The sequence below is a fragment of the Gavialis gangeticus genome, unplaced genomic scaffold (genome assembly GCF_001723915.1).
Source record: "Gavialis gangeticus isolate Ggan-Ray unplaced genomic scaffold, GavGan_comp1, whole genome shotgun sequence".
NCBI lineage: Eukaryota > Metazoa > Chordata > Crocodylia > Gavialidae > Gavialis > Gavialis gangeticus.
Window position 1 is genome coordinate 203,806,576 of NW_017729032.1, and position 9,926 is coordinate 203,816,501.

Genomic DNA, 9,926 nt, shown 5'->3' on the forward strand with positions numbered 1-9,926 from the left:
CTCCGCCGCGCCCTGCCCTGCCGGGCTCTCCCGGCCCCGCCCCCCGCCCCGCCCCCGGGAGGCTGGGCCCGGCAAGGTGCCCGCGCTGAGGGGTGGTAGGGAGAAGCCCGCCCTCAGAGCTGATCAGGGGTGGTGGTTTTTGTAGTCTTGATTATGGGTTCCAGACTCACTGGGGCAACGCCCAAGAGTCGGGTTCCAAAATGCGACTGAGCAGAGCCCGAGCCTTCAAGTCTGTGCGGCTCCTACATCCCCCCCCCCCGGGGCTTCCCATGCTCCCCAAACCCACCCAGGTGTCTAATTGCAAGCCCCAGGGGTTTAGAGATGCCCCAGTCTTGCTTGATCTTGAGCCAAAAGGCTGAGGATGCTAATGCTCAGGTTCTTCTCCTGCTCCAACTTCTGAGGAGAGGCTGGGGCAACTGGGTTTGTTTAGCCTGCAGGAGACTGAGCAAGGCTTTAATAGCAGCCTTCAGCAACCTGAAGCCAGGGCTGCCCAGACGGGGGCAACTGGTGCAATTTGCCCTGGGGCCCCTGCAAAGCAAGGGTCCCCGGCCTCAGCTACTGTGTGTACCACTGGCCCCTGCCCTGTGTCATTGCTCGGCAGAAGCCTTGGTATTTTGTTTTCATAAAAAAGAGAGAATTGGTGTATGAGAGTGTAAGATGACACTGAATCATTGTCAACATGTAATTATGACATTATGGGGCCCATCCCTGACCATGCAGTAAATATTATACATAGCTGTGCGTGAAACAGATGCTAATTTGAGGCTTGAGAGATTGTTGCATCAACATCTAAGGGGGAGCCTAAACCAGTCACCATAAGGTAACATCTTTCTTTATCTCTGGGCAGCAATAGAGACAAGATTGATCAGGCTTATGATTGGCCTAGCCTAGGACCTAGGCCAAGTAGCCCTGGTTACAGAGTCTGTTGCAAGGAGAGAAGGAACAGGGAAGGCTTTAAGGAGGGATCTGTGGCAGAGCCGGGCTGTTGTCACAGAAAGACTTCCAGGGGAAACAGTTCGAGTGATGAGTGAATGTGAGCTCTGTGGCTTCTTAAGGGCCAAAGTCAGAAATGAATTTGCAAAAATATAATAATTACAACAATATATATTGCTTTCTTTGTATTTGCCAAAGAAAATAACAACATTTGACATAACATATATTCAGGTTCACATATTTCCCCACTTCAAAAAGTACTTAAATGCAAAGTGTCTATATATAGGATCACACTCTACCCTAGAGCATGATGACTGCAGGTTGTTCCTTTCTACTGCGCAGTTCATCAGTAAATACAAGCAAGATCTGAACTGCTACTTTGAAACTCTTACGGAGCATTGACTGGCTGGGGAGAGAATGCAAGCACACTACGTGCCCTGGTGTAGTCAGAATGAGTATTTGGAGGTATGTGCCAAGAAAGTACTAAATACGATTCTTGAGGAGGTGAGAAATGCTCGCTACTATGGAATCATCGTAAGTGGGATGCCCTCATTTATCATGAGATATGTATATGAAAAAGATGGAAAATGGGATGTGCAGGAACGATTTCTGAAAATGGTGGACTGTGATAAAAAGAAAGGAGTAGACATTGTGGAGCAGATAAAGAAAGTACTGATGGGGAGTGTACAGCAGAGTTGCAGAACTATAGAGGCCAAAGGTACAACAATGCTTCAAATATGTCTGGGAAATACCAGGGTGTGAAAACTAGGATACAGGATGAAAATCCTCAGGCATTCTTTTTACCCTGCAGTGCACACTCTCTGAACCTATGTGGTGCCCATGCCATGGAGAAGAACCCTGAAGTGAAAACATACTTCAGAAATGCACAGAAGCTGTACACTGTATTTTCATGCAGTCCTTCAAGATGGAAGATTCTTCAGGAAATTTCAGGACTCTCTCTTCACTCCATGTCAACAACTAAGTGGAGCTTGAGAATTGATGCTGTTCACCCCCTTGTGAAAAATCCTAAAGGGATGCTAGATTCTGTTTTCTCTATTGCAGTCCATCAACATCCAAAGCTAACTTGTCCAAGGATCCAAGCTCACCATGGAAGAAGGGGTGCAACACGTCAAGAGCCTCCTGGAAGAAATTCAGTGGTTGAATAATTCCTAGCCAAGTCTTCTCACAGAAGCCAAGGTCATTGCTGAGGGGCTAGGTATCACCACCGAATTCAAGAGAACACACAGAAGAATCTGAAGGACAAAGCATTTCCACAATGATCCAGCCACTACAGAACATACAATCTTTTCCCCTGAAGATAAATTCAGGGTTGACTTGTTCATCACAGCCATGGATACGGTCTTCTCAGATCTCCAAAGCTTAGCTGAGACCAATGGAAAACTCTCAAGCCCATTCTCACCCATACTTGACCCACCAGCTGCTGCAGATGAAGAAATTGCAAAGTCTGCAGAGTCCCTGTCCACCACATACCCATGAGATGTGAACAAGGATGAGTTGCAAGAAGAACTTTGCCTGTTTTACAAAATCAGGAAAGACTCAAACATGTGCACCTCTGGAGGAGCTGTGGACACTGCACTTGAGCTTCTCAACCGGATTTATGGCAAAGGTGTAGAACTTGTGTTCCCTCAGATATGCATTTGCTTGAAAATGCTCATTGCCTTGCCAGTCTCTGTTGCGTGTGGGGAACACACTTTTAGAAAGCTTAAGATTATTAAGAACAACCTGCGGTCAGCAATTGGGGAGGACAGGCTGAACCATTTGATCAAGCTCTCAGTGGAGAACATGCTTGCAGAGCAAATAAATTATGATGATGTAATTGATGACTTTGCATCCATGAAGGTGAGAAAGAAATACTTAAACTTTCTTCTTCTCATTTTGTTCTTATGTTCCTAACTTTGTGGCATAAGTTTAATAAATGTTTTACTTGCAAACTGTTAATGTCATTTTGTTCTAGTAACCTGTCTCCAAGGCAAATTCTCTCTGCCTAGCCCTCCTTGCCATGGGAACAAGCCAGGAAAGCTCCCTTGTTCCCACTTCTCAGGGCAAGGGAAGGAGGAGCTGCATGTGAGAATTCTCACGTGATGCGTGTGTGCAAGTATTCTCACCCATGGTCCCTCAGCTTTGTACACACACTCATGGGTCCTTGTACGGGGCAGTGGTGGGGCCCCCAGCATCACACCTGCCCCAGGCCCCATAAACCCTCTGGGTGGCCCTGACTGAAGCGGGGTTCAAAAAAGTATGGAACTAAACTGTTTTCAGCAGTGGCAGATGACAGAACAAGGAGCAATGGTCTCAAATTGCAGCAAGAGAAGTTTAAGTTAGATATCAGGAAGAATTCTCTCACTAGGAGTAGGATGGCCATCAAGGTACCTCAAGAATAAAAGACAGTTGCATTAGTGGAACTGCCCCCACCACCATGAATGTTGTGTGCCTCCAGAGGTTAGGGGTGGGGCATGGCAAGCTCCTGCAGGCAGCGGCAGAGTCAGCAGCGGGGGCATGGTGACAGCGAGCAGGGAGCTCCCGCAGGTGGACACGATGGTGTCAGAAGCAGGGGCAGGCCAAGCAGGGAGCTCCTGCAGGCAGCTGTGGTGGTGTTGGCGGAAGTGGGGGTGCCGACAGGTGAAAAATAGAAAACATAAAGGCATCCAGTTTCTATCAACAGATGGCAGAGGACCAGAAAACCAGACTGTCCTCTATAAAACCAGACAAATGGCCAACCTAACTAGGAGGTTAGTAAAACACTGGAGCAGGTCACCCAGAGAAGTGGTGGAATATCCATCCTTGGGGGTTTTTAAGATCTGGCTAGACAAAGCTTTTGCTGGGATAAACTAGTTGGGGTTGGTCCTTCTTTGAGCAGGGGGTTGCACTAGAGGACCTCCTGAGGTCCCTACCAACCCTAATTTTCTATGATTCAATGAGGCAAGAAACACACTACTGGGGCTGACTGACCTGGGTTTTGAGTCGCATCCCAACAGGCTGGGACAATCACCCTATTCATAGAGTCACTGCAAAGTCAAGTGGCAGGATCAGACCTCTGTAAGCCATACCGTACAAACCATCATCACACCCTGACATAAGACTCCTGTCACCCCTGACACAACACAGAGCTAGCACCCTAACCTGCCACAGGCCAAGCAAGGGAACCCCAGCAGCCAACATCCTTGTCAATATACACTCAAGAGATCCTGGCTAGAGGGCCAGGCCTCCCACTCCAGGGGAAGTCAAACACACCCCACACTGCAGCAGTCTGACTATGGGGAACAATTTCTTCCTGACCCTAAATCTGGCCATGGGTCTGACCCTACGCAGAGGGGAAGGCCCTCTAGCCAGGCACCTCCAGCTTAGGTCCCAGCAGGAGCACTGACACAGCCCAGTCAAAGCTCCCAGCCAGGTGCAGCTCCTTCTTTATCTTTGCCTTCCTGATTTTGTCCCTGTGGCATACTCCTTTGGTGACCCACACATTTTTCCATTGCCTGTATGCTTTCCTTTTGCATTAAGGCATTTTAGGAGCTCCTTGTGTAGCTCCACATTAGTCTCTTGCCATTTTGGGGGGTCAGACCATAAATGCTGGAAGCTGCCACTGGGAGAGGAATAGTGGGAAAAAACACCTGGTCATACCCAGTTCACTCTCCCTTTCAGCATCCACTCTGCCACTGTGTGGCACAGGCTACTGAGCAAGATGGGCAATAAATGGCAGTTCTTCTGTCTTTGGGAAGGAATTTTACCCCATGCTCAGATTGGTACAAACTGTGGGGCAGAAGGGGGTTGCCCTCCTCTGTAGGGGGTGTCCCTATACCTGTGGCCCTCTACCTGAGATCTCTTGAGTATATATTGACAACATTTCATAGAAGCAGATCATTTTGTTGTTGAGGTTCCCCTGCTTGACCTATGGCACTTTACAGTCGCAGCTTGAATGGCAATTAATTTGAATTAGTCTGAATTGCCCCAAGTGAAAAAAGTGTTAACCTTAGTACTTCACAGGTACCTGGGGTGGGACGATGGATTTTGATACAAGGACAAAGAATACCAGGGGCAGAGCATTTTATTCTAAGATCCTTCAGACCACAAAACCATTGTCATACTCCAAGTACTTGTGAAGAACTGAGATAACACTTTGTCAACCAGGGCAATTCTGGCTAATTGCCTGGGACAACTATGACTAATTTGAGTTAATAATCATTCAAGCTATATGTATAAACAACTGTGCCACTGGTTTTGATGCCAGCCAAAGGTCAGGACAATCAGAGATTAATTGGTCCTCTGTTTTAGCCTATCTCATTCCAAAATCAAGAAGATGGTAACCTCAAAAACGTTTCATTTGGGTATGAAGGAAGAGCTTGGATCAAAGTAAGGGTATGAATCTCTACAAATACAGAACTGCGCTGAATTGAAACTAGCTTGGCACAGCTCTCATGGCCTCAGATAGTTCCTTTTGGCTTACCTGACAGATATGTTAATTTTGACCTTCATAGTAAAACCTCAGCAACAGCAAATGTGTATGAAACCCCCACAGAGCAAATCTTCTGAGACCTTTTGGTTTTCACTGGTCAGCAGCATCTGATTCAGGTTGGGGGTGAGAAGTGTCAGAATTGTTTTTTGGGTCAGAGACTTGGCAGTGAAATCATTCCAAAGGTTAATTATTCACTGAATTCTCACATCCAAAAAATAAGAATGATTATTTTTTGGATGTGAGAATTCAATGAATAATTAACTTTTGGAATTTCGACTTAGCTCCATATTGAAGCCACTAATCTCAAGATTAACTTAATTGCACAGTATATTTCTTTTTATAGTTCAGATATTCATTGTGCTGTCATACCTTTCTGTAGTAAGTTTTATTAAAATAATATTCTGTTCCATGTAGAAATTTGATCTAATTAATCATCCCTGAATTTGTCATTAGGAAAGGTTTGGCCTCTGCTTGTTTTAATAAGTTAAATCTTTTTCATACTGTTAAAAATAAGTTTTTGTTTTCCATAGTCTCACTGACTTTTGGTGATAACTTATCCTGTCTCCCTTGATTTGGGCCCTCAGTCACTCTGTTTGAGAGAGTGCAAAGTTTTCAGCATGCATGGTAGCCATGCATTAAAAGACTCTGACACAAAGTTGGTAAAAGCAGGCTCCTTCTGAGAGGTACATAGATATCAAATCACTTGAGAAACATACAGCTATATAGACTAGTTCAAACAATCTATTGTTCAAATAAAAAAATAAGGGGTGGACATCCAATGATAGAATATGGCCTTTACATGGTAAAGGGAAAGAATTAATATATCTGAGAACATACAAGCTGAATTTTAACTCTAAATTGACAAATGTTTCCTTTCCTTCGGTTTCTGTCATTTTACTGCCTCTAGGGCAAGATGGTTTTCCTCAAAGTAAACCTGTCCCAAGCTAGTTTTTCCCAGTTTGTGATGTCCATGCCACCTTCTGTTCAGATAGGTTAGTCTCATTTTTGGACTGTACGCGCTGAACCAACTGGACCAATCCGAATCACCATCAAAGTCATGGCAGGCGAGACAGATGCGTGCGAACGCCCAACTCATGGTGAGTCACTCCTTTGACGTCCAGTAGGCAGTCCTGAGGCGGGGAGGCAGTACCAACCGTGATCAAAGGTCAATCGCCCCAACAGGATTCCCAGAGAGGTGGTGCTCTCACTTTCCCTGGAGATCTTCAAGAGGAGACTGGATAGGCACCTGGCTGGGGTCTTATGACCCCTGCCACCCCCAGTGCTCCTTCCTGCCCATGGCAGGGGGTTGGACTGGATGATCTGTCTAGGTCCCTTCCGACTCATTGATTCTATGATTCTTAAGGTTCATGATCAGGGTGTCCTTGAAGCATTTCCTAGGGCCCCCGTGTTTCCTTTGACCTTGGCGGAGTTGCAAGTATAGCAGTTGTTTTGGCATACATACATCAGACATGCAAACAATTCCCTGTCCACCACTACTGATGCTGAATAATTAACACTTCTATACTGGTACTGTTAGCATTGGTGAGGACACTGCATTTCATCCTTCCACTTTATACCAAGGATCTTCCAGACATAGCACTGGTGATGGTGTTCCAGGCTTCTCAGATGGTCCCTGTAGGTCACCCAAACTTCAGAGCCATAGAGAAGAGTTGGGATTACCACAGCCTTTTATAGTAGGAGCTTTCTTTGAGTCCTGATGTCACGATCATTGAGCACACAATGATACAGTCTTCCAAAGGCAGAGCTGGCACATCAGATCCTGTATTGGATCTCCTCATCAATGTTAACCTTCTTTGAGAGATGGCTGCTGAGCTATGCAAGTGTTCAAGATTCTCCAGCTCCCATCCATCGATGAGGATCTTTGCTGGGGGAGTTGTTTTTCCGATGTTAAGGGTCAGTCCCAGGCACAGCTATGCTTGAGAGAAGCATCTAAGAGCCATTTGTAGGTCCTCTTCAGTATGTGCAATGACAGCACAATTATCAGTGAGTTGACATTCTACAATCGAGACTGAAGTGACTTTGGCTTTGTCACAGAGGCAGGGGACAGCCACATGCCACTACCAAGCCCATGAAGTGAGGGGAACTTAGCCTCCTCCCCACTTCCCCTCATCCATCTCCTCCCCCAGCCTGGGACGTGCAGCCTATAGGCAGGGGAGGAAAGGGGAGAGGGTAAACCCAGCAGCAACTCCATACCCTGCCATGGACTTGGAAGTAGTGGCCAGGACTGGGCCAGGGCCAGGGGAGGCAGACAAAACTGGGGCACCCCCATCCTGTCCCAGTCCACAGCTCATCCCAGGATGCCTGTGTGGCGGTGGCAGGCCCTAATCCCACCATCTTGGTGTGGGGTGTAGCAATGTGAAGTGGAGTGAAGTGAGAGCAGCAGCAATTGTGGGATCCCCAGTGAGGGCACTGCATCCATGGAGACATGACCCTGGCCCCGGCCCCAGACACAACACACTCACTGCGGCTCCCACCACTGCCACTTCCCCTATGCCCCATGCTGAGCCAGCGGAGCTGGGGGCTGCTGCCACTGAATAGGTATCCCAGGTCAAGCTGTGGGCAGTCATGGGACAGGAGCACTTCAGCACCACCCAGCAGGGCCAAGGGACTCTCCACCGGCTGGGCAAAATTGCTCCATGGGCTGAATCTAGCCCACAGGCCATATTTTCCCATTTTTGCAGTAGTCCATGAGCTGAATATGAGCCAACAGTGTGCTCTTATTGCAAACAAGCCAATGGCATATGTGTCATAACAGGAATGTCACTTGCAAATCAAGGCAAGTGATTCTTCCACTCACCAGGAGTACTCAGTCCAATTTTAGGCCCCATACTTCAAGAAGTGGACAGTGGAAAGAGTGCAGTGCAGAGCAACAAAAATTATTAGGGGCATATGAGGCAAGGCTTATGAGGAAAAGCTGAAAGACCTAGGGTTATTTACTCTGGAGAAGAGAAGACTGAGAATGGATGAAATAGCAGTCTTAAAATACCTCAAGGGTGATTACAGAGAGGATGGAGACAAACTTTTCCCTGTGGCTGTAGGGGACAGGACTAGGTACAATGGCCTCAAGCTTCATCAGAGGAAATCTAGGTTGGAGATTTGGAGGAACTTTCTGGCTATGACAGTGGTCAAGCATTGAAACAAGCTACCTAGAGAAGCTGTGGAACTTCCATCCCTGGAAGTTTTCAAAATCAAGTAGATGAACTGTTGGCTGGGGTGGTTTAGTCAGGTATAATCCTGCCTTGAGCAGGAGACTAGACTAGATGACCTTGGGAGGTCCTTTCCAGTACATTTTGCCAGACACTCACATACACTGCAGATAACTGTGGCATAAATAGCTAGAAATACTGGACTAGAATGCTGCAGTGATATCATTAACCTTACAGACTAGACATTTAAAAGCTGGTGGAGTACGTAATTAGCATGTTTCAGATAGTCAGTTACACAATATAAAAAAGGTCCACATTTCCAAATATTCTAACAAACCGATTTCAGTTACTCAATAGCTATCTGGTCATTCCAATTTATATAAATATCCAGTACATTAATTTGAAACAACACATTCTCAGCTTCTATTCCTTATTCGGTGGTTTTTTGAATCACTGATTCTTGCTATTTTGTTGGAGTATGACATTCTCTACTCGTGGTATGCAGCTGTTAAGTTTCAGCTACAAAAGCAGCCAATTTTTATTTCTGAGAAATAAATCCTTTAGACTTAGTAGCATGGAATAGAAAAACTTACAAAGCCATTTATCACAGCACTGGAATGGAATTCTTCTTTACCAATAGGCAATCTTTGTATCTGTTTTGTTAGAGGCATTGGAAACTTTCTAAGAGGGATAGTGGCCAAGCAGATGGACACAGACCTCTATATCTACACCATCTTCCAGTGACACAATTGCAAGCTGTGATTTTACCTTATCAGACAAGCAGCTTAACTTCACACTTATACCTCATCAGCTCATCATGACCAAGACCAGGTCACCAAATCCTTAGATTCAGGAGTAGCAGTGGACATAGTCTTCCTGGACTTTCAGAAGGCCTTCGATATTGTTTCTCACCCCGTTCTCGTCAAGAAACTGGGGGACTGTGGTGTCAACACCCACACAGTCAAATGGGTCGCCAACTGGCTGGAGGGCTGCACCCAGAGAGTGGTGGTGGATGGGTCATTTTCAACCTGGAGGGATGTGGGCAGTGGGGTTCCCGAGGGCTCAGTCCTCAGGCCCACACTGTTCGACATCTTCATCAGTGACTTGGACGAGGGGGTAAAAAGCATCCTGTTCAAATTTGCTGATGACACTAAGATGTGGGGGGATGTGGGCACGCTAGAAGGGAGGAATAGGCTACAATCGGACCTAGACAGGTTACAGGGGTGGGCGGATGAGGAGGATGGGATTCAACACCGACAAGTGCAAGGTGATGCAGCTGGGGAGGAACAACAAGCACCATACCTACAGGTTGGGGAATTCCCTTCTTGTCAGTGCACAGGCAGAAAAGGATCTTG